The following is a 27,455-nucleotide window of genomic DNA, read 5'->3' as shown; positions in this document are numbered from 1 at the left end:
GGGTCGGGGCCGCGAGGCCCGCGCCTCCCCGGCGGCGTGAGGCGGCGGCGGCGGCCCAGCGCGGCCGAAGAGGACGGAGCCGCGGCCGCGCAGAGCGGGGTGAGTGTGTCCGCGGTCCCGGCCGGAAGGCGGCGCGGCCGGGACCCTCCTCGGGGCCGCCAGCGGGCCCCGGAGAGCCGGGCGCGGGGCGGCGACCCCGGCCGGGCGGCGGCCCCGGAGGCCCCGGCCCCGCCGGCCCGCGCGCCCGGGAGGAAGGGAGGAAGGGCGGGGGGTGGGTGGTGGAAGTGGGAGACCCGGACCCGGCCGCCCCGCGCGGGGAGGAGGGTGTGGCGCGCGCCCGGACCCCTACCTCAGGAAGTCGCCCCGGAGCCCACCTCCCCGCTCCCCCCCACCCCAGAGACCCACCGGCTCTCCGGAGTCGGGCCCCAAATGCTAATTTCCCAATTTCCGTCGGTGGCGGCCGGGGCGCGAAGGACTCCCCTCCCCCAGTGACAAGTGTCACCGCGGTCAAGGGGCAGGTGTGTGTGCGGTGCTGGGCCTGTCCGGTCCTGCCCGCGCTCCTGAGGAAGGGCCCGGGAAGGGGCCGGGAGGAAGTGGTGGGCACAGCCCTCTGTCCAGCCTTCTGCCGTTTCCCGCCTGCAGCCGGACACCCCTCCAGCCCTGGCCGTGGCTGGGTGGGTTGTCTGGGGCCTAAGCCTGGGGTGTGGCCCTCCTAGAGGGGCCAGAACTTAGAAGAAGGTGCTCCAGGTGCCCCTCGGGATGGAGGAAAATCTGGCCCATCTCCATCCTGAGAGTCTCCCTTTGCTGTTGTAAGCTGAGGCGCCGGCTGTCTTAGGGCAGGCAGGTGCCCCTTCCCCCCTGCCCCTCATCCTTTCTTATCAGGGGCAGGGCTGATGGCTGTTTGGGGGCGAAAGGGGGGACACTTCCTCCTCCCCCATAATGTGCAAATACCACCCCCCCAAGAAACCCCAAATCAACATTCTAAGTAAACAATGTGCTTCCTAAGCAAATGTCATTTCAAGGCAAGTCCTCTAGCTTTGTCCCCTTTCAGCAGACCTGCCGCCCCCATATAGAAATTCTAGATTCCTCATTCTACACTCCTCTCCCTACCTCTGACGCAGGGGCTGGGGCGCTTCTGCAAAGTCTCAGGCTTGCCCACGTCCCCCTCTCCAGAATCGGGATTCTCTAAAGGACACCTCGTTTGAGCATCTTTCTGGGTCTGCTACCAGCTCTCACCCCAGTTTTCGCCTGGGAGTCACTGGAGCTGATAGGACGGGGCCCTCCCTGTCCTTCCTCTGGACCTGAGCTAGCACCAAGGCCCCCAGTGCGCTGTCTCTGCTTCAAAGTGTCACAGCACTTTAATGTCTCTCGTGTGGCTCTTATCACTGTCTGCCTTATTTTATAGTTACTTTTTGTGCCTGCTCTTTATCTCCTCTGCTGGCTTGTGAGCTCCTGCTGGAGAGGCCTGGAGTTTGATTCGTTCCCCACCCCACCCCAGGCTCAGCACTGTGGGCACAGTCCCCGGCTAGATGGAGTCAAAGCCCCCTCCCCAGCTTGCCTCTAGGGCCCCAGCTCATCTGGCTGCTGGACTTTTGCAGTTAAATTATCTTTCCTGTCTTCGGAGTCTGTGTGTCCTGATGGGAAGAGATTCCCCAGCCCTCTCGCTTTGGGTTAGGTAGCATTGTTTTTCTTGTAGGGAGTGACTTGCCAAATGACGAGGGCAGTGTATACTTTGCTGTTCCCTGGGTGGTGAGTGTGGAATGGCCCTTCTCTCTGGCCTCCCACAGCTCACGGTGTGTGGCAGGCAGCAGGGTAGAGAACTGGACTACCCAGGTGGAGGCTCCGGGCCCGGCTGCCCTTCCATGTCTGCGTGCGCTTAATTAAGTCACTTGGTTTCTACTGGTCTGGGTTGGTCCTTAATGAATCTGAGAGAAAATTCCTCTGCATGGTACAGGCCCCTCAGGATCTGGGCCCTGCCTCCTCTCCTCTCTCTTATCAACTTTCTATTATCAGAGCCCAGGCTTGTCCCCACAGGCCTTCTCAGGGAAGGTTGATCACCTTTACCCTTGTGCTACCCTGATGGGACCTGTTTACAGGCGGTCCCCCACCTCCTGCTTAGGCTGAGCGTCTGGGAGAGCGATGCTGGAGTGCTTTTCTCTGTATCCCCAAGGCCTGGCTCATGGTAGGCTCTCAGGAAAATGTTGGGTGAATGGCGAGGGGTCAGCTCTGATGACGCCAAGAGTCCTCACCCCAAGTTGACTCTTGTACATTCTCTCTCGGGGGATCCAACTTTCCTCCCTTTCTGAGGCCAATATTAAAACCAAGCAGACATTCTCCTCGCCATGCCATCTGGTTACATCTTTCCAACTTGGTCTCTGAGAAGAGCCAGTCATGGAGAATGTGCACTGACACATAAAGATTAGAAGAGGAAACTTCTGGTCCTTCAAGATCATTGCCTTGGTGCTTTTGAAAAAGATGCCGTGGACTTGTACTCTGGACGGAAGGACTCTCAGGATCTGGCTCCTGGGGCCTCCACGCTGGGCAGGGGCCATGGTCAGAGTCTGCAGTCACGCGCTCGCTCACCACTTCTCAGCCGTGCCAACGGGAGATGCGCTCCTTTGCAGACAGCCATCGGGAGGCCAGCTTCACGGGATCCCCTGCCGCCAGGCGCGGTCTTTGCTTCGCTTCTCCATAGCTCCTTCCCTTGATGTTGGTTCGGCTTTTACTGGGGACCCGGGGATGTTATTAAAGGGAGCTGTGGTCAATCTACATTTGGTTTGCTCTGAAGCGGTCGCAGAGGGCATCACTCCCTCTGTTCAAGGCTTCCAATGGAGTGTCGCATGAAAAATTTCTCTTCCGGTTTAGGGCCAGGCATCCTTGGCCTCGCCTGCAGGAGACTAGGTCGCTGTACTTCCAACCATGAGAAGGAGCAGGGAAAGAAAACCTACATTGTGTGTCTACTCCGTGCATGCGTTCTTCCCCCGTTTTCTCAGAGAAAGAGACTGAAACACAGAGAGATCCACGGATTTGCCCAAAGGCTCTCAATTTGTACCCCGTTCTGCCCGAGTCTCCCCTTGCCGCTCGCGCTGTCTTTCTGAGTGATTATGGTTACCTTTTCTTTTTTCCTAGAGATTTTATTTATTTGACAGAGGGAGGCACAGCAAGAGAGGGAACACAAGCAGGGAGAGTGGCAGAGGGAGAAGCAGGCTTCCCGCTGAGCAGGGAGCCTGATGGGCTCGATCCCAGGACCCTGAGATCATGACCCGAGCAGAAGGCAGACACTTAACCACTGAGCTTCCCAGGTACCCCATGATTGTGGTTACCTTTTCTTCTTGGCTTCCAAAACGCTTGATACACAACACAGTGTTCTGTTTAGTAACTATATTCACTGAGCCTTCTGGTCAGCAAGTTTTTTTCCTATTTCCTTTGTGCGTGCTTGTGTGTGTGTGTGTGTGTGTGTGTGTGTGTGTGTGTGTAGATCTAGATCCCTCTATTCTTTTTTAAAAAATATTTATTTTGTTTTAGAGATAGCATGCACAAGTGATGGGGGCATAGGAGCGGAAGGAGAGGGAGAGACTCTCAAGCCAGATGTGGGGCTCGATCTCACGACCCTGAGATCATGACCTGAGCTGAAACCAAGAGCTGGGCACTTAACTGACTGAGCCACCCGGGTGCTTTTCTGTTTGTATTCTTTATAAGTCATCACAAAGGCTTCTGGAAATCAGGATAGATAAGTGAGTGAAATGCAATAAGTAACACTGTACGTAAAACTTAGGCCAGCTCACAGTGTGGTTAGGGAGAGGTACCCCCCAGTTAACACAGGTTGTGTGTGATAGGTGTTACCTAAACGGCAGGCACAGGGGCACCCAGAGGGCTCCGTCGGTATGGTATGCGACTCGATCTCACGGTTGTAGGTTTGAGGATCACGTTTGGTGTAGCGATTACTCAAAAATAAAATCTTAAAAAAAAATATTTAGGGACGCCTGGGTGGCTCAGTTGGTTAAGCGGCTGCCTTCGGCTCGGGTCATGATCCCAGCGTCCTGGGATCGAGTCCCACATCGGGCTCCTTGCTCGGCGGGGAGCCTGCTTCTCCCTCTGCCTCTGCCTGCCTCTCTGTCTGCCTGTGCTTGCTCACTCTCTCTCCCTCCGTCTCTGACAAATAAATAAATAAAATCTTAAAAAAAAAATATTTAAGTGGCAGGCAGCATTCAGAGGAGGAGACACCCTTTCTGGGTAAGGAAGTCAGGGCTGACTTCCTGGAAGAGGTGGAATTTGAACAGGCCTTGAAGAATGGGTTGAGTTTTAATGGCCATAGCACCTGTAAAGGTGTGTGGGGTTTATAGGGTCTAATCACAAAGGGCTCCACCAGAAAAGTTCTGGTGTGAAGGGAGGGGACTGGTCTGAAGGGTAAAGTGTGGGGTCTGGTGATGCCTTTTCCCATTGTCTCCAGCCCTGGCAGAGTGCTTGAGAACACGGGAATTGGGAGGGTTGCACCATGGTAAAGACTAGAAGCTGAGGAAGGTAAGCAGAGAAGCGACTTGCCCAGGACCCCGCTTTCAGCCTGGAACCCAGGTCCCCGATTACCAGTTCGGTGCTCGCTCTTGACGCCAGCAAGGAGGACGGCAGCAGCCTTGCACGTTGGCCCGTTTCTCCCCTAAAACGGGTATAAGGGTACTGACTCCCTCACCCCCTTGCCCAGCAAACACCATGACAGACCCAGGCTCCAGCTTTATGGTCGACGACGTAAAGGGCGCTGTTGGAGAGGAGAGCTGGCATTTGCTTTCATTACTCATATGAACAATTGCCCTTGCCAGAGGACGGCAAGAAAATTAACCAACAGGCTGGGTTCTGGCAACAGACACGTCAAAAACCCAAGCCATAGCCTCAGAGAGGAGCATAGAAAACGCAATTTCCCATCTGCTGAAGTCCCTCACCCTTCGCAAAGCTTTCCTGTTGTGGGCAGGGGGTCAGGAGTCGGGGTGCAGGGGAGAGGCAGAGTCACAAAACAGCAGCAGGGCTCGGGGGAGTCTCAGAGCCTTGGGACAGGCAGGGTGTGGCTGTGTCCCCTTCCAGCCGTGGAGTGAGAGCCCTGCTGAGTAAAAGACCCCCAGGGAGGATACATGGTCCGGCACGTGCGCACACAGCCCAGGCTCCCTGGTCCCAGCCTTTCAGTCTCTGCAGTGTCACCAACGCCACATCAGTGAGCACAAAACCACCAGCCCAGGGGACGGACCCTCTTAGGTTCCTGCACGCCTCTGCTCACACGTTTGTTCCCTGATCAGTACCTAACCCCGTTTTATGTTTCCGTTTGAAGATGCCGTATTTCACAGATGCTGTTATCCATTAACACTGAACACAGCCGCCACCCGCGGCACTCACACCTGAACGAGGCTTATCTCGCTCAGGTATTTCCTCCGGGAGGTGCGGCACTGCCCAGAAACGGGCGCGTGCTCCGGCACCGGGCTTGGGGCCCCTTCCGAGGTTGAGGCGGCCGACACAAGAGGACAAACGTGTGAAAAACGTGGCATTGCACGGATCCTGAAAAGGATGCTTGTTTTTGGTCTGAGTCCTGAGAGCAGAAGGCAGAGCATCTCCTCGTTCAGCCTCGGCTGGGATCACACGCGCTGGGGGACTCAAAATTTGTCGCCACCCTGCACGTGTTGGCAAATGACCACGTAAGCCCCATGAAGATTACTTGTAGCGAGTAAGAAGTTTGTAAATATGGAATCCACGGATAATGAGGACCAACTTGTATGGGCAAAGCATGTCCACGACGGCCTGTTTGAATGTGAGCGCCACGGCATTCCTCAGAGATAAGGACGGACTGTGGCCCAAATTTTACAGAGGGTGGAGTGGGGGGGCAGAGAGGTATCCTAACCCCCTCCAGCTTGCACAGGCCAAGGTTTGCACCCACCCCCACTTCGGCCCCCCGGCTTGGCTCTTCCTCATCTGTGGCCGTACTTGCAGTCAGATTCTTGTCCCCTCATGTCTCTCCCCATGCAGGGACCTCATGGGCTATCTCTGTCATCATGTCTGTCCCCATGGTGTCCCTGGCATCTAGTACAGGGCACCTCAGTGGTGCGCAGTACAGACGGGAAACTGGAGGCTGGGGCTGTGGATTCCAAGCTTTGCTGTCTCAGGTACCAGAGAAAGGAAGAGTCCTTGGCATCGGTCCCCTCCCTTGGCTCCCCTGTGCCCTCTTCCAGAAGGGCACCCACCTCACCTTTCCACAGGCCTGCTGGCCACATGCGCGCACACACACACACACACACACACACACACACACGGAGGGTCAGCGAGCCCACGTGGATCCCTATGACTGCTCTTTGCTGAGAGGAGCTGAGGGCAGTCCTTCACCCAAATGAACGACCCACTTAGGGAGGGGTTCCAGGCCAACGTGGGGCTTCCTGTGGCCTCACATCCTGGCCTTCTTACTCCTGGCAACCTTTCCAAAAGCATTTTGCCCCGGTGCCCCGTTAAGAGCTGGAACGTAGGTAATTCAGATGACCCGCTCGTTCTTCTCTCCGAGGCTCTGTTTCCCTTTGCAGAGGTGGTTTGTGGTGATGGACAGAATTTTCTCTTTTGGCAGCTGGGGGCTTTCCTCCTCGGCCTCCGTAGGGTCTGGCTGACTCATCGGCGGGGCTGTGGAGCCCGGTGCCAGCTCTTTCCCCCACTGCTGGCCTGCCAGGACTGAGTCAGCCTCTGAAGCCTGCTGGGCTTACCTGGCCTCGTGCCGCCAAAGGATCCAGCCCCTGCTGGGGGGCTCATTGGGCAGCGGGGTGCTGTGTCAGGCCAGTGGAGGGGTGGAGGGCCAGCACTCTGAAGCGGGAGGGTACTCCCAGCTGTCCTCCCCTCCGGCCCCTGCTGTCTCTGCAGCCCTTTGAAACGCCATCTCTCAAAGGGGGCATGGGGTGGGAGGGGGTTGGGGCAGAATAAGGAGACATTCCCCTTTTCGGTGGAGAACAGCCCCTCCGGGCATAGCCAAGAGGCGGGGCTTCCCGGCAGGTCTGAGAGCTCGGTTAAGGGCAAGTTAGCCATAGAGAGTCCCCTCCCCTCCTCTGTCCTACTGGAGGGCCCATTAATTGCTTTGCTTTTCTTGGCAATTTGTAAGAGCTGACTTTTCACTTGTGTTTTCATGAGAGGGGAAGAAAAAAAACAACAACCCAAACATGTTCTGCAATGACAGTTTTTCCCTCTTGGGTAATCACAATGGAAAAAAGCATTTAAGGCCTTTGGAAACCACACATAAGTGCGGCTCAAGGAGGGAGGGGGTGGGGGGGAGCATTCATCAGGGACGGCCAGACATGGAGGCAATTCGGCGGCTCCCGTGTAGGGAAACAGTCGTTTCGCGTGTATTTTGGGTTCGCTGGCCACAGCATATTTCAATCAGTCCGCCAGTGTTGTGCATCTGACAGGCCAAACGTTTATTGTGGTTGAACCATCTGGGAGGTGGGAGGCCTGCAGCCTTCCCCAGTGGCAGCCGGTAACTCCTCGTTTAAAGGAAATTTGTTCGATGTGTTCAAGAACCCACCGCTAAAACACCATTAATAACAGAAGCCTCAGGAGTTCTGAAAGCACGCACGCTCGCTTTGCCATCCACCGGACGTGCCTCGCCCAAGACCTCATTTTTTCCTCTGCGCGGGTGACATTTTCCAACACAGTGAAACAAAGTTCTGAAGTGGCCCCTTTAATTGGTCCAGAGCCTGGTGTGTATGAACCCAGTACGGAGAGGAGCTCATTAATTTGTAGCTGGACACCGTGCCGCCTGTGTCTTTGCTGCGGGAGTAGCGTGGAACAGATCCCTGCATTAGTATGCAGCATGAGCTCCCGTCCTGCGCTGTGAGAGAGAACGCTAGCTTTATTTCAGTTTCCAGCCCTCGGTGACTCACTGTGGCATCGTGAATCCGAGGGAACCACTGCTGACCCACTCCGACCGTCCTGCTCTGCTTGGGCACCGCGGTTTACAGCCCCATTTTTCTTTCTTACCTCTGTGATTTCCCCTGGCTGAAGGTCTCTTTCCCGAGGAATGCTCTGCCTGACTCTCCAGCAGGGGGAAACTAGGAATTCAGAATATTATGGATCGAGCTGGGCAAGCCGGAAAGAGCCCTGGAAAAAACCAAGTCCAAGGCTTTGACCTTTCCACGGGGAGGAATGACTTTCCATTTCCCTGAAACCTTAAGATCCTGGGGCTGGGTGTGGAGCACAGTGGAGACTCAAGGACACGGTGGTGAATGGAGTCTGGCTCATAAATTCTGGGCCATCCGGTTCCCTCACGTTTGTCCTGGTGATCTGGTCGCTGCAGGACTGGGGTTCAGAGAGTGCAGGCTAGTAACGGCACATGTCTCATACCCAGCTAGGTTGGCCTTTCATTACAGACTTTTCTAGATACCGAGATTCCTGCTCCAGGAGAAGGCGGCTCTTCCCTCTGGAAGCCATGGGGGAATCCCTGGTCTGGCCCAGCGGCTCCTCAGGTGGAGGGACAGTGGCTTGTGTGCCTTCGAATCCCCAGTGCCCAGCACAGTGGCTGGTGATGACTCGGGGCCCGATGACCATGTTGGGAGAGGTCAGAGGTAAAGGGCCGTCTCTCATTTATCCACCTTTTTTACAACACCCTCTGATACGCAGAGTGTTTCCGCCCAATGTGCTTCGTTTGATCTCTTGTAAGTGCTGCTGTGCCCATTTTACAGGTGAGGAAACCGAGGCTCAGAGGGTCATGGTTTGGCACCCAGTGCTTTCTCCCGCAGTGTTTCACACATGGGGGCACTGTAGCTCAGAGAGGTCGTGATTCGGGTCAACCACAGAGGAAGCACCCTCTTGACTCAGCGTGGTCCTGACCCCTCACACTCGTGTTCAGTCCCGTCATCACACACCTGTGCGGTGGTGTTCTGTCCCATCGGCATTTCCTGATCTGGTTCAGCTCAACAGTGCTCATATGATACTTCTCAGTTTGGGTTTGTATGAGTTTTTCTTGTTGCTTTTCTTTTTTTTTCCTCCAGAGGGGAAAACAGAATTCCTTTTCTGTTGGTTCTGCAGCTTTTACTTTTCCAAGAGGCCAAAGGGCTCCCAAACTTAGAGCAGATTCCCCGAGACGGGGTTGTGTGCTCTGAGGTTGTGGCTATCTCTGGATGCGATGCTGCGACCAGTTTCCGGCCCCGTTGTCCAGTCTGCCAGCTGTGCACCTGGGAGGCTCACGATCAGAGACACGAAGTGGGGCCTAGGGCCGCTGGCTGGGTCTGGGGCCTTCTATTCCCCCCTGAACTGGGTACAGCTTCCCTCCCAGTGGCGAGTGATGGCCGGTCCGTCCCTGTGGGGAGGGGAGGGGGGAAGGCAGCATTCAGCCTGAGCCTCCAGAGTGAGCTTGTCCAGAATGGGGAGGCCCCACTCACCACCCACTCTGGGTTCTCATCTGGGGCTGGGTCTGCTTGGTCTGCGTCTGTCCCCTCCTCTGGCCTGACATCCTTGGTGTCTCAGGGCTCCTGTGGGCAGGTGAGCTGAAGGCCTGTGGCCCTGGGCTGAGAGGAGCAGGTGGTGTAGGTGGGCCTCTGGCTCAGGTCAGGGTCCCTTCAGCAAGCGTTACAGGGTTGCTTTACCCAGAGGTCTAGAGGCGTACGTCCAGAGAGACGGGCTTGGGTCCTTGGTCCAGACAGAGATCATCCCTGGAGCTCCTCACGCTGCATATGTCATCCCCTGGATGACTGTCACCTTGAGACGGCTCCCAGGCCAGGTGACGCAGCCACCAGTGGGGCTCTCAAGGACAGGGACCAAGTTATCCCTCTTTGGCTTCCTTAGAGTGCCTTTCCCTATTGTGAACTTGGAGAAAGGGGTTTGCGAAATCTCTGAACGCAAGGAGATGGGAAGGTGGCCACTTGCCTGACTGTCCCGATTGGTGCTCGGGAGAACCCAGCAGGATTCCCAGCGTCTGGCTATATCAGGCCTGGACACAGAGGGAAAAGGGGGGTTCTAGCCTGTGCAGCACCTGGGAGCCAGGGAGCCGGCGGGAAGGGCTGCTTGATGTCCTTTCCTTTCTGCAAATTGAAGTGAAATTCACAGAACATAAAATGAACCGTTTTTGAAGTGGACAGTTCAGTATTGGATAATCCCTTCACAATGACATGTGAGCACCACCTCTGTCCACTTCCAGAACATTCTCATCACCCCAGAAGGAAACACCCGTCAGCAGCTGCTCCCCACCCCTCCCCCAGCACCTGTCTGCCCCTCATCTACTTTCCGTCTCTATGGATTTTCCTATTCTGGGCATCTCACAGAGAGGGAGTCGCACAATGTGTGACCTTATACGTCCGGCTTCTTTCACAGAAACAGGACACTTTCAAGGTTCATCCACGTTGAAGCAGGGGTCCGGGCCTCATTCCTTTTTGTGTGGGCGGTGGCACACACACCATCAAATTCACCACCAGAGCCAGTTTTGAGTGTCTAGTTTGGTGGCAGGAAGCACTCACGCTGTTGTGTGACCCTGCCCCTGTCTGTCTCCGGAATGTGCTCAGCTCCCGCCAAGTGAGCCTCTGTCCCCATGAAACACGGACGCCCTCTCCGCTGCCCCCAGCCCCCGGCGGCCACCCTGCCACTTCCCGTCTCTGTGAGCAGGGCTCTTCTGGGCGCCTTGTGTCCGTGGAATCCCAGTGTTTGTCCTTCTGTGACCGACTGACTTCACCGAACATGATGCCCTAGAGGTCCAGCCCTGTTGTAGGTTGTAGTTTGTGACCGAACTGCCTTGTGTTTTTTTAATTTATTCATTTGTGAGAGAGCGAGAGAGACAGAGAACATGAGCAGGGGGAGGGGCAGAAGGAAAGGGGGAAGCAGGCTCCCCACCAAGCCGGCAGCCTGATGCGGGGCTCCATCTCAGGACCCCGGGATCATGACCTGAGCCGAGGGCAGACGCTTAACTGACTGAGCCACCCAGGAGCGCCTGCATTTTTTTTTTTTTTCTTTTTGGCTGAATCATACTCAGCTGTACGGTCGGGTTGCATTTGGCTTATCCACTCATCTGTCGATGGACGCTTGGGCTTTTTCCGGGCCAGTGAGTTGCTGACTGTGGATGGGACAGTGAAACAGCCAGGCTCAGAGGACCTGGGGGTCCGGAGGCAGGAGCTGTACCCTTTCCGAGGGGCGCGGCCTTTGGTGGTTGCCCCTTTCTGCGCATGGGTTGCCGTCTCCATCCAGTGGGGTGGACATGCTCCCGTGCAGGGATGCTGTGGGGCTGCAGCGACTGGACATGTATGTGTGTTGGGGGGGTGGCTGGCACACTGAGTTGCCGTCTTCTGCCCAGGGATGTGAGGCCTGGTGGTACCTGGCCTTCTGCCCACCTGGGCTCCCCTGTGACTCCCACTTGCTAGAAGTTTCTCTTCCTCACCGAGGTTCTAATGCCAGCCCCAGGAGAAGGTGGTGGCCGTGTGTCCTGCCTCTTGGTGGCCTTCAGAGCACTTGTTGATGCCTGCTGATGGCAGTAGGAGACACACGGCCTCCTGAAGCACTGTCCCCTGGGTCCCTCCTTCAGTGCTCCAGGAAATCAAAGCCAGAGGGATGACATCCGCAGCCTCTTGGGGTGGCTGAGTCAGAGCAGAAAGCCAGCCTGGAATTCACTAAGTCACACTTGCCTTCATTAGGCTAATTAACTTTCGATGTGAATTAGCTTTATGAGCTGATTTCGGAAATCCATTACCATCCCGGGGCCAGCTTGGTGAGCAGAGGTGCCTCAGAAGCTGTGCCGTACATTTCCATATCCACCAATTAGACGTGCTTAATTATTAACCTAGGTCTGGGTGGCTAATGAGGGCTTGCATTCAGCATGCTTTGTTTGAGAATTCTAAGGCTTTTAAAAATTAACCATAATATAGTTAAAATCGTGCTAGGAATCCTAAGTTGTGACCCATGTTGCAGATGACTTGGAATGTAAACTGAGGCAGGGGATTGATTTGTGGAAGTTCACGTGGATGGAGAGTAGGGGGGTATTCCATGGGTACACTGCTGGCCGAGGGCTCATGGGGGGATTCAATGGCTAGGCCACCCACAGAATTACCGCACCCTAGGTGCCCGGGTGACTGAGATCTCCAGGCACCTCTTCTGACAGCCCTTGGCCGTTAGCCCCGCTGTACAGAGGAGAGCACGGGCCCAGAGGGGAACACGGGCCCAGAGGGGAACAGGACTGCCCCGTGGACACGCAGCTCAGAGACTCAAAGCCGGGCGTTCTGGCCCCGAGACTCCGGGCTCAGCTGCCCCTTGAGATGGTTTACCCCACGGCGGGCATACTTGGGAGTTAAGTAGGCTTTTGAGAGTCCACCCGGGAGTCTAAGCATTATGTAAACTTTCTTTTCTTCTTCCTTTTTTAAGTGGACGAGCTTGTCCCAGGGTGCACTTGGAGAAGAAACACTTCTTACTTCCCAGCCTTAAGTGGAACCTCCCAAGGCTGCGGTGACAAGAGTCCTTGTTTGTGCCGGAACGCTTGTGCCCCAGGGGCAGGGCGCTGGCTGGCTCTCGGCGCACGGAGCCCATGTGCCCGGGACCCTGTGGGTGACAGGCTTGGCCAGCTCTTCCAGGGGCGTCATGGACGGTGATCTGTGTCACCAGGACCCGGCTCTGCTGTCCCCTGTCTTTACTGCCTTTCCTTGCTGCTTAGGTGTTGGTCACCGAGGGACACCGAGCTTTGGCAGGCCCCCACGCAGCTGGAGCAGAACAGATGGGGGTTTCAGGAGGTAGAGGTTTTATTTTTAGCCCCACAGCCTCTGTCACTATGGAGATACCAAGCTGGGGACCCACGAGACTTCATGCTTCTCCTGCCAGCGAGGGGAGAGGGTCCTTTATCCTTCCTGGAACTTGGTTCCCTGGGCAGCCTCCGCTTCTCCAAGACCTCAGTCTGTGTGTGTGCGTGCACGTGTGTGTGTGTGTGTGTGTGTGTGTGTGTGTGAAAGAGAGAGAGACAGACAGACAAACAGGCAGACGCTGCTATTGCTGCTCACGGTGGGGAAGGATGCGCTCCGGGGCCCACCCGGCGTGGAGGCCAGCATCCACAGCCACCTGTGTTCGGGTGGATGGCAGCAGGAGACCCAAGGCTCCACGTGCCCTGTGCTGTGTGACCTTGGGCAGGTTGCTCCTTCTCCCTGGGCTTTCTGCTTCCTCACCTGACAGGTTGGGAATCTGGTGACATAATCGACTGGGGGCAAACTTTGTGGCCATAGTGAGGTTTGAATGCCATGAGTGTGAGAGTGTGTGAGTGTGTGTGTGCATGTGTGTGCGTGAGCGTGTCCAGTCAGTGTGACGCCAAGGTCACCCTCCGTAGATCATCTAGCATTTTTCCTGCTCCTTCATCTTGTCCCTTTTTCCCGTCATTTGTCTTCTGCATTCAAAAGTGGAGAAAGAGGAGGTCGGAGGGAAAAGCATTTGGTCCTTTCTGTACATTATCATAAAAGCTGTATCGAGGGAGGTTGAAACCTACCCCTCACCCACGACTGATGTGCCGTCCGCAGAGTTGATGAAAAGAGTTGATGAAACTTCTGTTCCGTCTTGCCTCTGGTGGAAAGGGGCACTTGTTGCCTTAGCTCCGTCGCTGTGGTGGCCGTAAGCCGCCGCCGAGGGGCTGAAGCTTCTGTCCCGAGTCGCGCAGCGGGTAGCACTGGGGCTGAGACTAGTCTCCCTCGGCTCTGCAAGCAGCACCCTCTCCGCGGCGCCACACGGGACCGCGGGGGCCAAGTGGGCACACGCCCCGCTTTTCAGAATCCTCCTCTTCAGATCTCAGGCTTGGCTGTTTTCCAAAAATCGGAAATTATGAGCATTGATGAGGGTATGGGGAGACGCGAAGCCTTGTGCACGCTGGTCAGTGAGTGACATGGGCAGCTGCTGCGGCCAACAGCCTGGGGGCTCCTGAAATGGTGAGACAGTTGCCCCGGGACCCAGCAGTTCCAGCACTGAGAGCAGGGACCTGAGCAGGTGTTTGTATGCCATGTTCCTGGCCTCACTGTGCACAGCCAGAAGGTGGGAACACCCCAGCTATCCATCAGCAGATGTGGGGACAAACGTGGATCTCCAGCCAGTAGAATATCACTTGGCCATAAAAAAGGAGGCGAGGGCTCCCGGGTGGCTCAGTTGAGCAGCTACCTCCTGATTTCGGCTCAAGCCGTGATCTCAGGGTTGTGGGATCGGCGCCGCGTCTGGCTCCGCGCTCAGCCCAGAGTCTGTGTGAGATTCTCTCTCCCTCTGCTTTTTTGCTCTTTCAAGCAAATCAATCTTTTTTAAAAAGATTTTATTTATTTGACAGAGAGAGGCAGAGCAAGAGAGGGAACACAAGCAGGGGGAGTGGGAGAGGGAGAGGCAGGCTTTCCCCTGAGCGGGGAGCCTGATTTGGGGCTCGATCCCAGGACCCTGGGATCATGACTTGAGCTGAAGGCAGACGCTTGACCGACTGAGCCACACAGGCGCTCCTAAAGAAATCTTAAAAAAAAAAAAAGAGGGGGTTTCTGACATGCTACAATGTGGGCGAAGCTCAGAAATATTAAGGTGGGTGAGAGGAACCCCACAAAAGAACAGTATTGTGTGATTCTGCTTGTACGCGGAGCCCAGAGTGGGTGCATTCACGGAGACCGGAAGTTGAATGGTGGTGACCGGGGTCTGGAGGAGGAGCTAGGGTTTAGTGGGTACAGAGCTTCTGTTTGTGGCAATGAAAATGTTCTGGAAATCGTGGTGGTGGTTGCACACCACTCAATGTCCTGAGTGGTGCACTTAAAAATGATTAAAATGGTGGGGAAAAAAAAAAAACAAGAACAGCCCTGATCAGGCTTGTCTTGGCATCTCAGGTGAGACTTGGGCTGGGTCCCACCTTGCTTTTACTTTCAGGGAGCACAGAGCTTCCCCCCAGCCGAGGCCTCCCAGCTTAGCCGCAAGCCTGTGCACTGGTTCTCCTGTTCTCTGGGGAGGGTGTTCCTGGCAGTTAACGGCCAAGCCTGGTCCCCGTGTGTGCATGACATCCGTCTCTATGGAACACTTGTTCACCTGACGTTGGGCATGTCCTTTTATGGCTCTGCTTGTTCTCTATGAGTGGAAAGATAAATACCTTTTCAGAGAGCAGATGCCATCTGCCCAGGGTCCCTAGCGTCCACAGCTACAGAGCAAGTGGGAGCCGGCTCTGCCGAGGGCAGGTGCAGCTGCAGCCCCTAGGGGAGTGAGGTGGGGGTGTGCAAAGGAATGGGACCCCGCACAGGGTTAAGGCCCCGTGCAGACAGCGTGGGTGTGTGGCCCTGCCATGGACCTGCTGGGAGCACCAAGTGGGTCACCGGCTCTCACCCAGCTTTTGTTGGCTCACCTGCCTTTTGGGTGGTTATGAGATTTCAAGGAGAATGTGTGCCTCGCATGGTGCCCAGTGCCTCACGGAGCTTGGCAAGCCTGTGATTCACCCTTGCTGTGGCCTGCAGAGGTGCCGGGATCCTGGGTCTCTACCAGGGAGAGGTCACAGGCTTCCTAGAGTTCGGGAGACACTGCAGAGGCGTGGCTGGCTGGGAGGGTGAGGCCTGTGCGCTGGACAGAGCCCCTATGTGATTGGAGGGGTTCCAGGCCACACCAAACTCCCCTGTGTCTCTTGGAGCCTCCTGCTGTAGGCAAACCCAGGGCTGCTTCTCTGTCATTGTAGTCGATTCCTGGGGCTGTGTAAGGCGCACCGTGGGGCTTGAAACACGGAAACTTCTAGAGGTCAGAAGGCCACGTGTAGGGTGTAGGCAGCATTGGCTCCTTCTGGAGGCCCTGGAGGAGAATCTGGTCCAGGCCTCGCTCCTAGCTGCTGGTGGCGGCCAGCCATCCTTGGTGTGGCTTGACTCGCAGACACACGACTCCCATCTCCACCTCTGCTCCATGTGGCTGTCCTCCCTCTCTGTGTGTATCTCTGGCTGTCTTCTTGGGAGGACACCAGGCATATTGGGTCAGGCCCCCCCTTGTCCAGTGTGACCTCATGTTAACTAAGGTATCTGTAAAGATCCGATTTCCAAATAAGGTCACGTTTTGAGGTTCCAAGAAGAGCATGAATTTTGGGGGGCACACTTTCGGCCCAGGGTAGTCTCCGTACTGGTGGAAGGAATGAATGAATGACCAGGGAAAGCCATTCGGGTGTGTCTGCTCAGGTGTGTTGGTACAGAAGGTCGGGACATCCCTGTTGACCTGGGTGTGTGAGAGGGTGGCTCCAGGATCCCCCCAATCTCCCCAGCATACCCTCCGACCACTCACCTCTACACCCTGAGTTGGGCACCCTCGCTGCCTCTTGACTCAGGCCCCCTCCTAGGTAGCAACAAGGAGAATGTTTATTACAGGGAAAGTCATACACACCGGGGGTTCTCTGCTTCTTTCTGCCCAAGATCTCAAAGCTCTCTTTGTTTCTCTCCCCTCCCCTTGAAGCCAAGAAAGGCTGTAGGGGTGGCCTTTGGCCTTGGGCAAATCCGCTCTCCTCTTTGAACCTGTTGCCGCCTGCAGTTGAAGGAGGCTGAGCTGGGTGCCTCTGAAGGGCTCTTTCGCTCTATGATCATTTCTGTTCTACTGCGGGGGAAATTCTGGGCTAGGAAGGCATGCCTTTGGGCTCCCCAAGAGGCAGGACCCATTTCCAGATGTTCCTGAGTCTTCTCTGCTGCCTCCTGTAGGAAGCCCTCTGTGATTCACCCGATTCACGTGTGGTTCCTGCAGTCCTCACTGTGCCCTTTGCGTGACACATGAAATCACAGACACTAGCCTGCTGTTCAGATGGTGTGCAGTTGCGTGTGCGTGTGCGTGCGTGCATATTATACTGCGTTATGGACCAGTCTCAGAAACATAAGCCGATGATTATTTACTAGGAGATGTGCTAAGAGCAGACAGGGGGAAAGCCCTACTTCGTTGCTTTCAATAGAGTCCAGAAAAGCATTTGATAAAGTTCAACATCCCTTCCTCTTAATAATCTAGAGACTGAGGAATAGACACGAGATCGCAGTGTGACAAAGGACATCTCCAATCAGTAGCAACATACTCCTTAATAACGAAACACTGTGGCAGCATCTTGCAAAGTGTGTTCGAGGGGCACAGGACGCTATCGCAGACTGTGTCATGACAGTGTCTAGAAGCCACTGCTGGGAGAGGCGTCCCTCTGAGACACGCTCACCCCGCCATCAGTATTGAACATCTTGGTAGACCAAAGCCAGGCCAACGGGCTGGGAAAAGGAAATGGAGCAGAACTCCTGGAAAGGAGCTTGGAGAATTAATGTTTTGAAATGGGTACAGTGTTCACCTTAGGCTTTTGTAGTGGACACACTGAAAGGAATTAGAAGTAGTGAGACAGCGTGGCGGCCAAGCCCCGGAGTAGGTACACAGCTGCCATCGCTTTCCTAGGTGCCAGAGGTCACAGATGGGAAGATTGATGGGAAGAAGCACTTTAGGCCCTGGCTCGGCTGTCCACACCCTGGTTAGAAAGAAGAGTAACGGCCAGGCCGTCTCAGGCAGCTCCTGCCTCTGCTTTGCCTCCCTGGAGCCCAGAATCCCAGGGGGATTGTAGGGACAGTGATGCAGTGCAGAGCCTTCCAGATCCCTGCCGGGGTCAGGTCGAGGCTGTTCCATGGGGCCGAGCTTCCCATCCAGTGTTGGAGTGATGGACGGTGTGGCCTGGAGTCAGGACCCTGGGGTCCCAAGTCTGGTGTTCCCACTTTGTGTCTGGGGGGTTTAGGCTGAGCTCCCTGGAGCTGAATTTCCTTGTTGGTGACAGAAGGACCCCAGCGCCATCCTCGCACACTCTCTGAGAATGTCTTGAGCCCCTTTGCATGTCATTCGGCTCTTGTTACAAAGGCTGGAGGCCATTGTCTTAGGCTCAGCACCGATCCTGGGCTGGGGACACAACGTGTGGAAAGAGGACCTCAATATGTTCTCAAAGATGGGTGCTTAGGGTCACCTGGTCCCCTTGTCCCACGTCCCCGCCTGGCCATCCCCAGGGTGGCTGGTGAGCAGAGTCTGGGTGATGGAAGCCCTGTGAGAAGCCAGAGCACAGACGAGGCCACACGTGGTCATTCGGATGAGGTCACCTCATGAGCTTTGGGGCCGAGGAGGTCTTCCTAGGGCCCCCTTCTCGAAGCCCCTCCTTGCCTCCCTTTGCTGAACGGGGGACATTAGGTGTAATTCAGTCTCTGAGGGATGGCTGACTCCCTCTCAAGCCAGCCCCACAAGGACACAGATGGAGCTTGGCCACGGGAGCAGGACTGCTTAGAGGGGTGGGCCGGGCTGTGGCTGCCACCGGCTCCCACTAATTCCTTATTAGGTAGCCTTCCATTTTGCCGTTCTCTTTTCCTTTTCTTTCCTTGGTGTGGTTTTGCTGCTGTTAATTTTTTGCCTTAGTTTAGCCATGGTGGTTGTATGAGGCCCTGTGGGGCCAGTGTAACTTTCTAAAGACTGAAGTTCTTGGGTTCTGTGACAGCTTTGTCCTGGCGGCCCGGTGGCCTTGCGCTGCTGGTCAGCTAGCTTCTAAAGGGTCAGGGTTGCTGCCCGCTGGCAGATGGGGTCGTGGAGGTTAATAGGCAAGAGTTCCCAAGCTGGGTTTGCACCAGTCCCTGGGGAGCTTTTAAAAAGTGTTATTGCCTCCCTGGAAACTGATGGCTTTTTGATCTACTTTCTGATTCTTTAGGAGTATGTGGTTCATGCAATTAAAAGGTAGACTGGAATATGGTCTTAAAAATATTTGAAAACCATTGGACCACCTGTTATTTTCTTTGCATTCTGCTGTATCAAAAGAAATGATAAATGTTGGCTTTTAAAAAATATATAGTTACTAAACTTTAAAAAAAACTCTCATTTAATAAACTTCCCTTTAAAAACAAATTAGTTTAAGTCATCTCTATACCCAGTGTGGGGCTTGAACTCACAACCCTGAGATCAAGAGTCTCAAACTCTTTCAAATGGGCCAACCAGATGCCCTCTTTTTTTTTTTTTTTTAAAGATTTTATTTATTTATTCATGAGAGACAGGGAGAGAGAGAGAAATGGAGGCAGAGGGAGAAGCAGGATCTCTGCTGGGCAGGGAGCCCGTTGTAGGACTTGATCCCAGGACCCCAGGATCATGACCTGAGCTGAAGGCAGATGCTCCTGAGCTGCCCAGGCGCCCAGCAGATGCCCTCTTCTCCAGTAAATTTCTAACAGCAACTTAGCCGTGCTGTCCGTGGTGTGTATCTTCCTCTAATGAGTCTGCTTTTTCTACCAAGATAATCAGTTATCAACCATGGTGTTTCCACTCTCTTCCTTTCCTAACAACTCAAGACTCACAGCTTTCTAGTCTTCAAAGAACATTTATAATTTTTCAAATGCTTTTCTTCACTATTCTTTCACTTAATCATCTACTTACTTTTTCATTTATTATAAAAATTATAAAACGCACACAAAAAATTGTATGTGACATTATGCCAGGCATTAGCCGCGTTTTAAAAATAAATTAGGTAAATTTTTTGATTTATGAGAACTTAAAACTCATTGGTTATGGGGTACCTGGGTGGCTCCGTGGGTCAGAGCTTCTGCCTTCGGCTTAGGTCATGATCCCAGGGTCCTGGGATCGAGCCCCGCATCAGGCTCTCTGCTCAGCGGGGATCCTGCTTCCCCCTCTCTCTCTGCCTCTCTGCCTACTTGTGATCTCTGTCTCTGTCAAATAAATAAATAAAATCTTTAAAAAGAAAAACCACTCATCGGTTATGATGAAATAGTAAAAGAGAGGAAGGACGGAACCACTGGCCGGCTCAGTCAGTCAACTCAAGGTTGTGAGTTTGAGCCCCACATTGGGCGTGACGGTTAGTTAAAAATAAAACTAAAACAAAATAGAGGATAAAGGCCATACTTGATATGAAAACCATTGTTTGGATTCACAAAGACCTTACACTTGGTACCAAGCTGATGTGTGTGTAGTCTGGCCCGCCGTTTCCCTGTTTTGCTCCCCAGGGGTGACTCCCCTCGCCACGTCTAGTGCATGTGTGTACTCTTGGGAAGAGTCTCTGCGTAGACAAATATATGTTACTTCGGAGAAAACCGCACACAAAGGGCCGCCCACCGCTGGGCTCCTGCTGTTTTGACTTAACAGTTGGTAAATCGTGGCGGTGGTCCTCTGGTGGCTCACTTAGCTTGCCCAGGCCTTTTTAACAATGGGCTTTGTGGAGGACTCGTGGTTAGTTAAATCCGTTTCACGGAGTTGTGTATCGTAACGGCAGAGGCGGCCGCAGCCAGTCTCCGAGCAGGGACGGAGGTATTCACGCAAACACCCTCCTCTCCCGTCCGCGCAGCGCATTCCCAGAAGTGAGCTGTTTCCCATAGCTGCTGCTAGAGTGCTCTCCATAAGGGTGGTACCGATTTACACTCCCACTTACGATGTGTGAGTGCGAGGCGGTGGTTTTTAACCTCAAAACCCCAGGCAAGGAAGAGCTTTTAAGTAAAATGAAAATCTGGAGAAAACCATGTGAGAGCCTTTTCCACCGCAAAGGGCGGCTCCAGCAGAGTTCCTGGCACAGCCAGTTAAGGACGCCGGTTCCCATTAGGTGCCCACTTGTACATGGCAGGGGAGGGGGCCCTTGATTCCTCCCGGCAGGTGGTGCCTTCCCGGGGTGGGGGGTCGCCCCCTCCTCTGTCAACTTGTCCATTACCAAGGATCTGAGAAGATGCTTTAAAAATGACACCAGGACCTGTAAAATTACAAAATAATTTTGCTAAAGTAAGGACATTATGTTTTTTTTTTTTTTAAGATTTTATTTATTTGACAGCGAGAGACACAGCGAGAGAGGGAACACAAGCAGGGGGAGTGGGAAGGGGAGAAGCAGGCTTCCCGCTGAGCATGAAGCCCGATGTGGGGCTCGATCCCAGGACCCTGGGATTATGACTTGAGCCCAAGGCAGACGCTTAACGACTGGGCCACCCCGGTGCCACAGGACATTATTTTTAAAGAGCTATACGACCCACAGATGTTTTAAGGGGTACAGAGGATGACACATTTCTGGTGAGGGATGGTGGTGATGTTTCCACAAATGGTTAAGATGTTAAATTTTGTGTCCTCTGTGATTAACCACATACACAGAAAAGCAAGCGTTCTCTCTCATGAAGAGGACACTAAAAAATAGGAAAGACCTAATCTAAGAACGAAAAGAGAATATATGGGGTTTTTTGAACAGTTTGCTTCATTAACCGTGTTCTCATGTCCTTGAACTGGCAAGAGCTTGATGGTGGCCGGTGCTGACCTCCCACTGGGGTGTGAGAGCCAGTCTGGAGACGTGGAGGGTGGGAGACAGAGACCTCCCTGGGGACAGAGCTCGGCTGGGCCTGTAAGGGCTCTGTGGTCCCTGAAAAGATCCCGTCTCTGACGTGAGGGCCTGAAGCTGACCTGGCCCATCTTGAGGCGCTGTCTTGGAAATGAGATAAGAAGCTTGTCCCTGGCCCGCTGCTGGGTGTTTTCTGAGCCTGGTATGAATGCCGCTGGCAAGTAGGGACTGGGTGCAATCTTTGTCACCATACTCTTGTGTCCCCAGTGGCTCTGATAACGTTTGCAAAAAGAGCATTTGCCTTGTCCCACCTAGAAGCTGTGGAGGGGAGTCGACGTCTGCTGAGACCGCTTGGAGGTGCTGAGTAGGTGCTAGGGCTCCAGGGACCTGACCTGCATGGAAGAGCATCCCAGAGAGGTCGCCTAGCTTTTTGCACTGTCCACAGCCTCCTTGAGGTGCTGGGGTGTGACCAGTCGAGCCTCGGCTATTAGAGGCTGTGTGCGCAAGCTGACTCATGCAGGCAATGCTGCTTCGGTGGAAAATGGGTCTCGCGGCGTGTCTGGCCATGGGTCCTCGGTCCATGTGTGGGTCTCTGGTCCTCACCCTGCTTGCAGAGAGCGAGGCACGCATTCCAGGAAAGAGCAGGCCCCTGGGTTGGTTCTGAGACCACGGAGAGCCCCCTGATCGGGGCCAGCATGTCCTGACCAGCCACCCTAGGACTGGGCGACCCATTTGCGGTCCCTTCGAGCCACAGTCTCAGCCACACTGCACAGCTCAAACTCCAATTCCAGGAGGCGAGGTGGCTGCGTGGCTACCCAGGCCCTGAACACCCTGTCTGGGGTGTTTTAGGTCTTAGAGGGTTAAAGAGCAGTGAAAGAGCCCGGAGCGGTGTGGGTTCGTGGTTGACGGAAACACAGCCCCACCTCCCCTACGGTGCACCCATCTGAAAGCCTCTGTCACAGCTCGAAGCCACCACGGGAGGCCACCCAGGCACCTGTGACGAGTTTCCATTTGACTCACGTTCGTCAGGAAGGTGGCATGACCTACCAGATTCGCAGGCCGCTGTGATCCCAGAGCTGACCCAGCTCCGCGAGTAGGCAGCGAGCGTACGCCTGCCATCAAGAAAGTCGTTACTTTTGAACAGACTCCAAATGGTACTTTTTTGCTTTTACTAAAATTGAGCAAATAATAATAAAACAGCCCACCTGACACCCTGTATTTCATTGTTTTTTTTTTTTTTTTAAGATTTTATTTGACAGAGATCACAAGTAGGCAGAGAGGCAGGCAGAGAGAGAGGGGGAAGCAGGCTCCCTGCTGAGCAGAGAGCCCGATGCGGGGCTCGATCCCAGGACCCTGAGATCATGACCTGAGCCGAAGGCAGAGGCTTAACCCACTGAGCCACCCAGGTGCCCCGTCCCCGTATTTCTTTAAAAAAGGAAAACATTTCATGCCAACCCAGAAATTCAGCTTGGTATCACAATTCAGCAGAGCCCCACGGACAGAAGGAAGAAGTTCTCACTCAGGCAAGGTGCAGGCCACCATCCTCTGTCCTCCTGGAACCATGACCCCAGAGCCCCGTCCCTGCCCCACCACCCCTGAGGGTGACAAAGCTTCAGCAGAAGCAGCTCCAGACACTGCCGCAGCCCCACGGGATCCCTGGAGAAGCCTCCTCCTCCCCCCCCAAAAGTGGCTGCAGAGTTGAGTGGTCTTGTTGAGCGAAGTCTTGCCTGGAGCCCTCGAGGCCTGAAGGCGTCCTTGATGGATGGAAGGGAGACTTATTATCGGTGCTCAGTCCAGACACAGCAGAGGGTGGGAGTTTGAGAGCTCGGCGCCCCGCCTGCAGGGGCTGAGACTCGGGCTGTGGACCCCTCTCTTGGGTCCCCCCTTTGGTTGGGAGCGAGCTGGGCACGGGGCCGAGGGATGAGCCTCCGTCAGCACCAAGGCCGGGCACGTGTCTGACAATAGTTACTGCATCGCCTCAACAGCCCGTAGGTGGTAGGGTGGGTAACTCGCTTCCACCGTCATCGTGTGCTGCTGTGGAGGAGGAATTACTCAGGAGCTCACCGCAGTCGAGAGCCAGTGGGGCTACAGCAGGAGGGGACGGCTCTCAGGGCGAGCTCGGCCTCCTCCCGCTGCCTCCTGCCCGAACACCGAGTCCTTTCCATGGAGACCCCAGGGAGCATTCCCTTAGAGCTCTTAGCAGGGAAACGCTGGTTTCTCAGCAGGAACCAGGATGTTTCTCACTGTTAGCGAGAGCTCCGTGGCCTGGTGGATTTCCCTCTTTGCTGTGCCTACCAGGAAGCACACAGCTGAAACTGTTACTCATTTGCTTATAGATTATCCTCAGGAGTCTTAGGATAGGTTTTCTCCTTCCTTTTTGGCTTCTTTCTTTACTCTTCTAGTGCTGTGAGGAGGCGAACCTAGGTTGTAGGGTTGTTGGAAGCACGTGGTATGAGTGGGGCTTGGATCCTGAAGATGCCCTCATGGTGTGTTCAGCACATGATTGCTGGGTGCGGACGAGTGGGTATCTGACCTCTCTGAAATGCTACCTAGGTCGGTGACGTAGAGAGGGTCAAGATCAGGCCTGGGCCCGATTCTCTTATGCGTCCTTCACATGTCTGACCCGTAGTAACGGTTTGGTGAATGTGTTAGTTAGCATAAGTAACGCTAGCTGCTATAACAAGCAGACATAATCATCTCAGCGGCTCATCCCAATAAAGGCTTGTTCTCAGTCTTGCAGTTGACTTGAATGCTCTGGGGATGGCCTCCATGCAGTGACTCGGGGGTCCAGCATCCTTTCCTGTGCTGTTTCTGCCACTCCCTGTGGTGCTCTTTGGGTCCTCCACTGGACCTGGCAGTCAGCTGGTGAGGGCGTTGAGGATCACTTGGGCATTTTAGGGGTCTGGCTTGGAAGGAGTGTATGTTCCCCTACTCATAGAACTACTCTCCCAGTCCCAACTTGAATCTGGGGGCTATAGTTGTCATTTAGGTAGAGGAAAATGGACCAAGCCAGAGTGGCACAGGAAGCACTAGGGAAGGAACGAACCATGAAGGACACAAAGCTGAGAGCAGGTTCTCAGGGGGCAGAGCTGGAGGAGTGCGTGTGCCTGCCTTGTCAATCTCGGTGTCGGCCCTCTGGCTTGTGTTCAGTGTTCTGGATTATGTTTCCACCCTCCCTTCTGCCAAAACTAGAAGGTTGCAGCATGTTGGGGCTGGATGGAGAGGCCCCTTAGAGGTCAGCCTCCTCACTGGACACATGATGAAAGGGATCCTGGAGGTGGGAACTGACCCGGCCAGAGTCAGCCTAGCGAGAACTCTGGTCTCAGCCCCACCCCTGGGGTCAGTCCCCCTGCGTGCACACAGGGAGGTCTCTGTGCCCCGTGTACACACCCCTGCTCTGGACAGGACGGTCGAATCCATCAACAGAAGGCCTGGCTGCTCTGACAGATCGTTGGAGAGACCCCGGCCTTCACAGCCACTGTTTGATTTCAGCATGTGTTCCGTTGGGATGTGGGGAGGAGAAAAGGAGTCTCCTCCGGGAACTTATTCAGACGCTGTCTTGTCCTTGTGACCCACCTGTGAGCATGTGAAAGGCCTCCGTCCGTCTCACATTAGGAACAGGCATTTCCTGCAAAGCCATCGGAGATCCTGGCCACTGTGTCAGTCACCCCTCTCTGCGACACAGTGCCCCAACTTGGGGGCTTAAAATAGCAATCGTTTTATCTCCTTACCACATGGCAGTTTGGGCGGGGCTTGGTGGGGACAGCTCTTCTCTGCTTCGCTGGTGTGAGCCCCGACAGCTTGCCTGGGGTGTGAGATCCACACCCGCGGTGGCCCCACTCCCGTGGCTCATTTGTCAGGGCTGCCACTTGGCTCTTCCGGCTGGAGCTCTTGGCTGGGTGGGCGGTTCCCCTCCTCATCACTGCTCCCCACGGCTGGCTTGGGCTCCTCACATGGGATCTCCAGAGAGCTGGGCTTCCTCTATGGTGGCTGCTTCCCCCCCAGAGCACAAACGCAGATGTGCGCAGGCCTCCTCCGCTGCCACCTCTTTTTAATTTAATTTTTATTGTAGTAAAATACCCGTAACATAAAATTGACCACTGTAGCCACTTTTAAGTGTCCGGTTGGTCCGTTAGGTACCTTCGCCCACCCTGCCCCACCCCACCCCCACCTCCAGAACTCTTTTGTCTCGCAAGGCTGAGGCTCCTCTGTCCCTGTTGCGCAACTCCTCCTCCGCCTCCTCCAGCCCCACGGCCACCCTTGCACATTTTGCCCCTGCAAACGGGACTCCTCAGGGCACCTTAGGGAGGGGAACCGCACAGTATTTATCCATCTGTGGCTGGCTTGTTTCACGCAGCACAGTGTCCTCCGGGCTCATCCAGAAGGGCCTTCCTTTTGAAGACTGAGCCCTACCCCACTGTGTGGGGACCACGCTTTGTTCCTCCATTCATCCGGGGATGCACCCTTTCTGGGGTTGTGCCCCCCATTTCCTACCGTGAACAGAGGTGTGCAGATATCTGTTGGAGCCACTGTGCCTCCAGTTCTTAGCCAGCCCTTCCCCACCGCGTGGGCCTGAACCTGGCACCATGCTACCTCCCGCCCGCTCTGTCGGTTGGGGCAGGTCTTGGGGCTTGAGGCTCATGGGGCTGGGACTCCGTGAGGCGGCGGCTCCCTGGGGCTGGTGCGGTTACCACCCACCACCACCAGGCCCAGGACAGATCTCTGCGGCACAGGCAGGTGGGCCTGCTCGCACAGCCCCCCCAAGGCCCGGTTCCCCTCTGGGACCCGTGGCCCAGGCGTGCAGAGGTGCGGTTCTGCTGGAGAAACTCCCCGGCGGGAGGCGGTGGCAGCGGCGGCGGCGCTCACTGTCTATTTTGTATCACTGATGGCTGGGCCTCCTATTATATAATCTGTTATTCTGCGCCGCACCAGGCCCTGGTTACTTGTCAGAAGTTTCTAGAAGCCAGCTGTATCAGCTCCAGGCAACTGGGGGTGCTGCCTGTCCCTCATAGTATTAGTCACTCTGTACTTAGCTAAATTTAACTTTTTATCATCCAAATGATATTTTTGTGGGCTTGGAATTTTACATAATGCTACCAACTGCTGCGGGCTAAGAATTTCTCCTTTTTGGTGTGTGTGTGTGTGTGTGTGTGTGCGCGCGCGCACGCACGCTGGTTTTCTCCCCCGTGAACTTTTACACGCCCAAGGAAGCATTGTTCCGTTTCTCCTCCCTGATCTGCCTTCCCAGGTCCGGGAAGATGCTTCCTCAGGCTCTGCTTTGCCTTTTGCCAGCTGGGAGGAAAATTGCTCCTAACAGCTTTCTGATGGGCCTGCTAATGCTTCCTTCCTCGCTCGAGGGCTCTCAGCATCAAAGGTCCTTGAGGGTTTCCCTGCTGCCTCCACAGTCTGGGATTCAGAGAAGGGAGCTCAGCTCCGGAGTAGAGAGTCTGTTGAGAAAGCAGAAAGAAGGATCCGGAAGGAGGGTGTTGGGGGGTGGGGGAAGGGACAAGAAATAAGAAATCCAGCGACTGTCCCAGTCCCCCAATGTGGGGTCCAAGAGGCCCGCACCCCCTTTGTGCCTACGGGTGGGCGGGTGTGGGGAGCTCAGCTGCTCTCTCGCAGCATGGGGAGAAGTCAGGGCTGCAGGCGTTGGAGCAGGGAGATCTGGCATCTCCTAGCACAGGGGCCTGGAGCCAGAGGCCGGGGTGCAGGGACGCCGTGTAGGCGGCCTGACTTTCCTGAGCGCCGGCCACTCTGAAATGTAGCACGCTGGGCCCTTGCCCAGGGGTCTCGTGTGTTCCACATGGTATCTCTGCATAGGAGATGCCCACCCCCATTTCCCAGATGGGGAAACCGAGGATTGGGTCAGAGGAAGGAGCAGCAGTAGGAACCGCGGTGCGGCAAACACGGAGCACTTCCCACGGGCCGGGCTTGGCGCCTAGCGCGGGTGCTCTGCCCGCTCCGCCGTTCTGTGATGTCGGTACCCATGTCCGCTCCCCTTTTACAGATAAGGAAGCTGAGTCTCAGGGAGACTAAGCACACAGGTTAAGTTGCTCGAGGCCACGGAGCTGAGAGAGGGTGGAGCCCACCACCCCCAGGCCTCCCCTCGGCACCCCCAAGCCGCCTTAGCTCTTCTCTGCTCGGGGGGCCTCAGATGGGACGTGCACCCGCCCCGCTACTCATCCAAAAGCGTACGAGGCTGACTCCAGCCTCTCCTGGTTGCCTGTGT

The 27,455-nt window shown here is 55.1% G+C and overlaps 1 protein-coding gene across 1 annotated transcript in view; it reads left to right on the top strand.

Moving 5' to 3' along the window:
• The first annotated feature begins 41 nt into the window (after positions 1–41).
• The window catches only part of PITPNM2 (phosphatidylinositol transfer protein membrane associated 2), a 132,806-nt gene continuing 105,392 nt past the window's right edge, over positions 42–27,455 (top strand). Inside the window, exon 1 of the mRNA XM_032876403.1 lies at positions 42–99. The gene's annotated coding sequence lies outside the window, so the exon portion shown is untranslated. The remainder of the gene's footprint in view (positions 100–27,455) is intronic.

The sequence above is a fragment of the Lontra canadensis genome, unplaced genomic scaffold (assembly GCF_010015895.1).
Source record: "Lontra canadensis isolate GAN:19392208 unplaced genomic scaffold, GSC_riverotter_1.0 scaffold58, whole genome shotgun sequence".
Lineage (NCBI taxonomy): Eukaryota > Metazoa > Chordata > Mammalia > Carnivora > Mustelidae > Lontra > Lontra canadensis.
The sequence above is the reverse complement of the archived record's forward strand: the minus strand, read 5'-3'. Positions and strand labels throughout refer to the sequence as shown.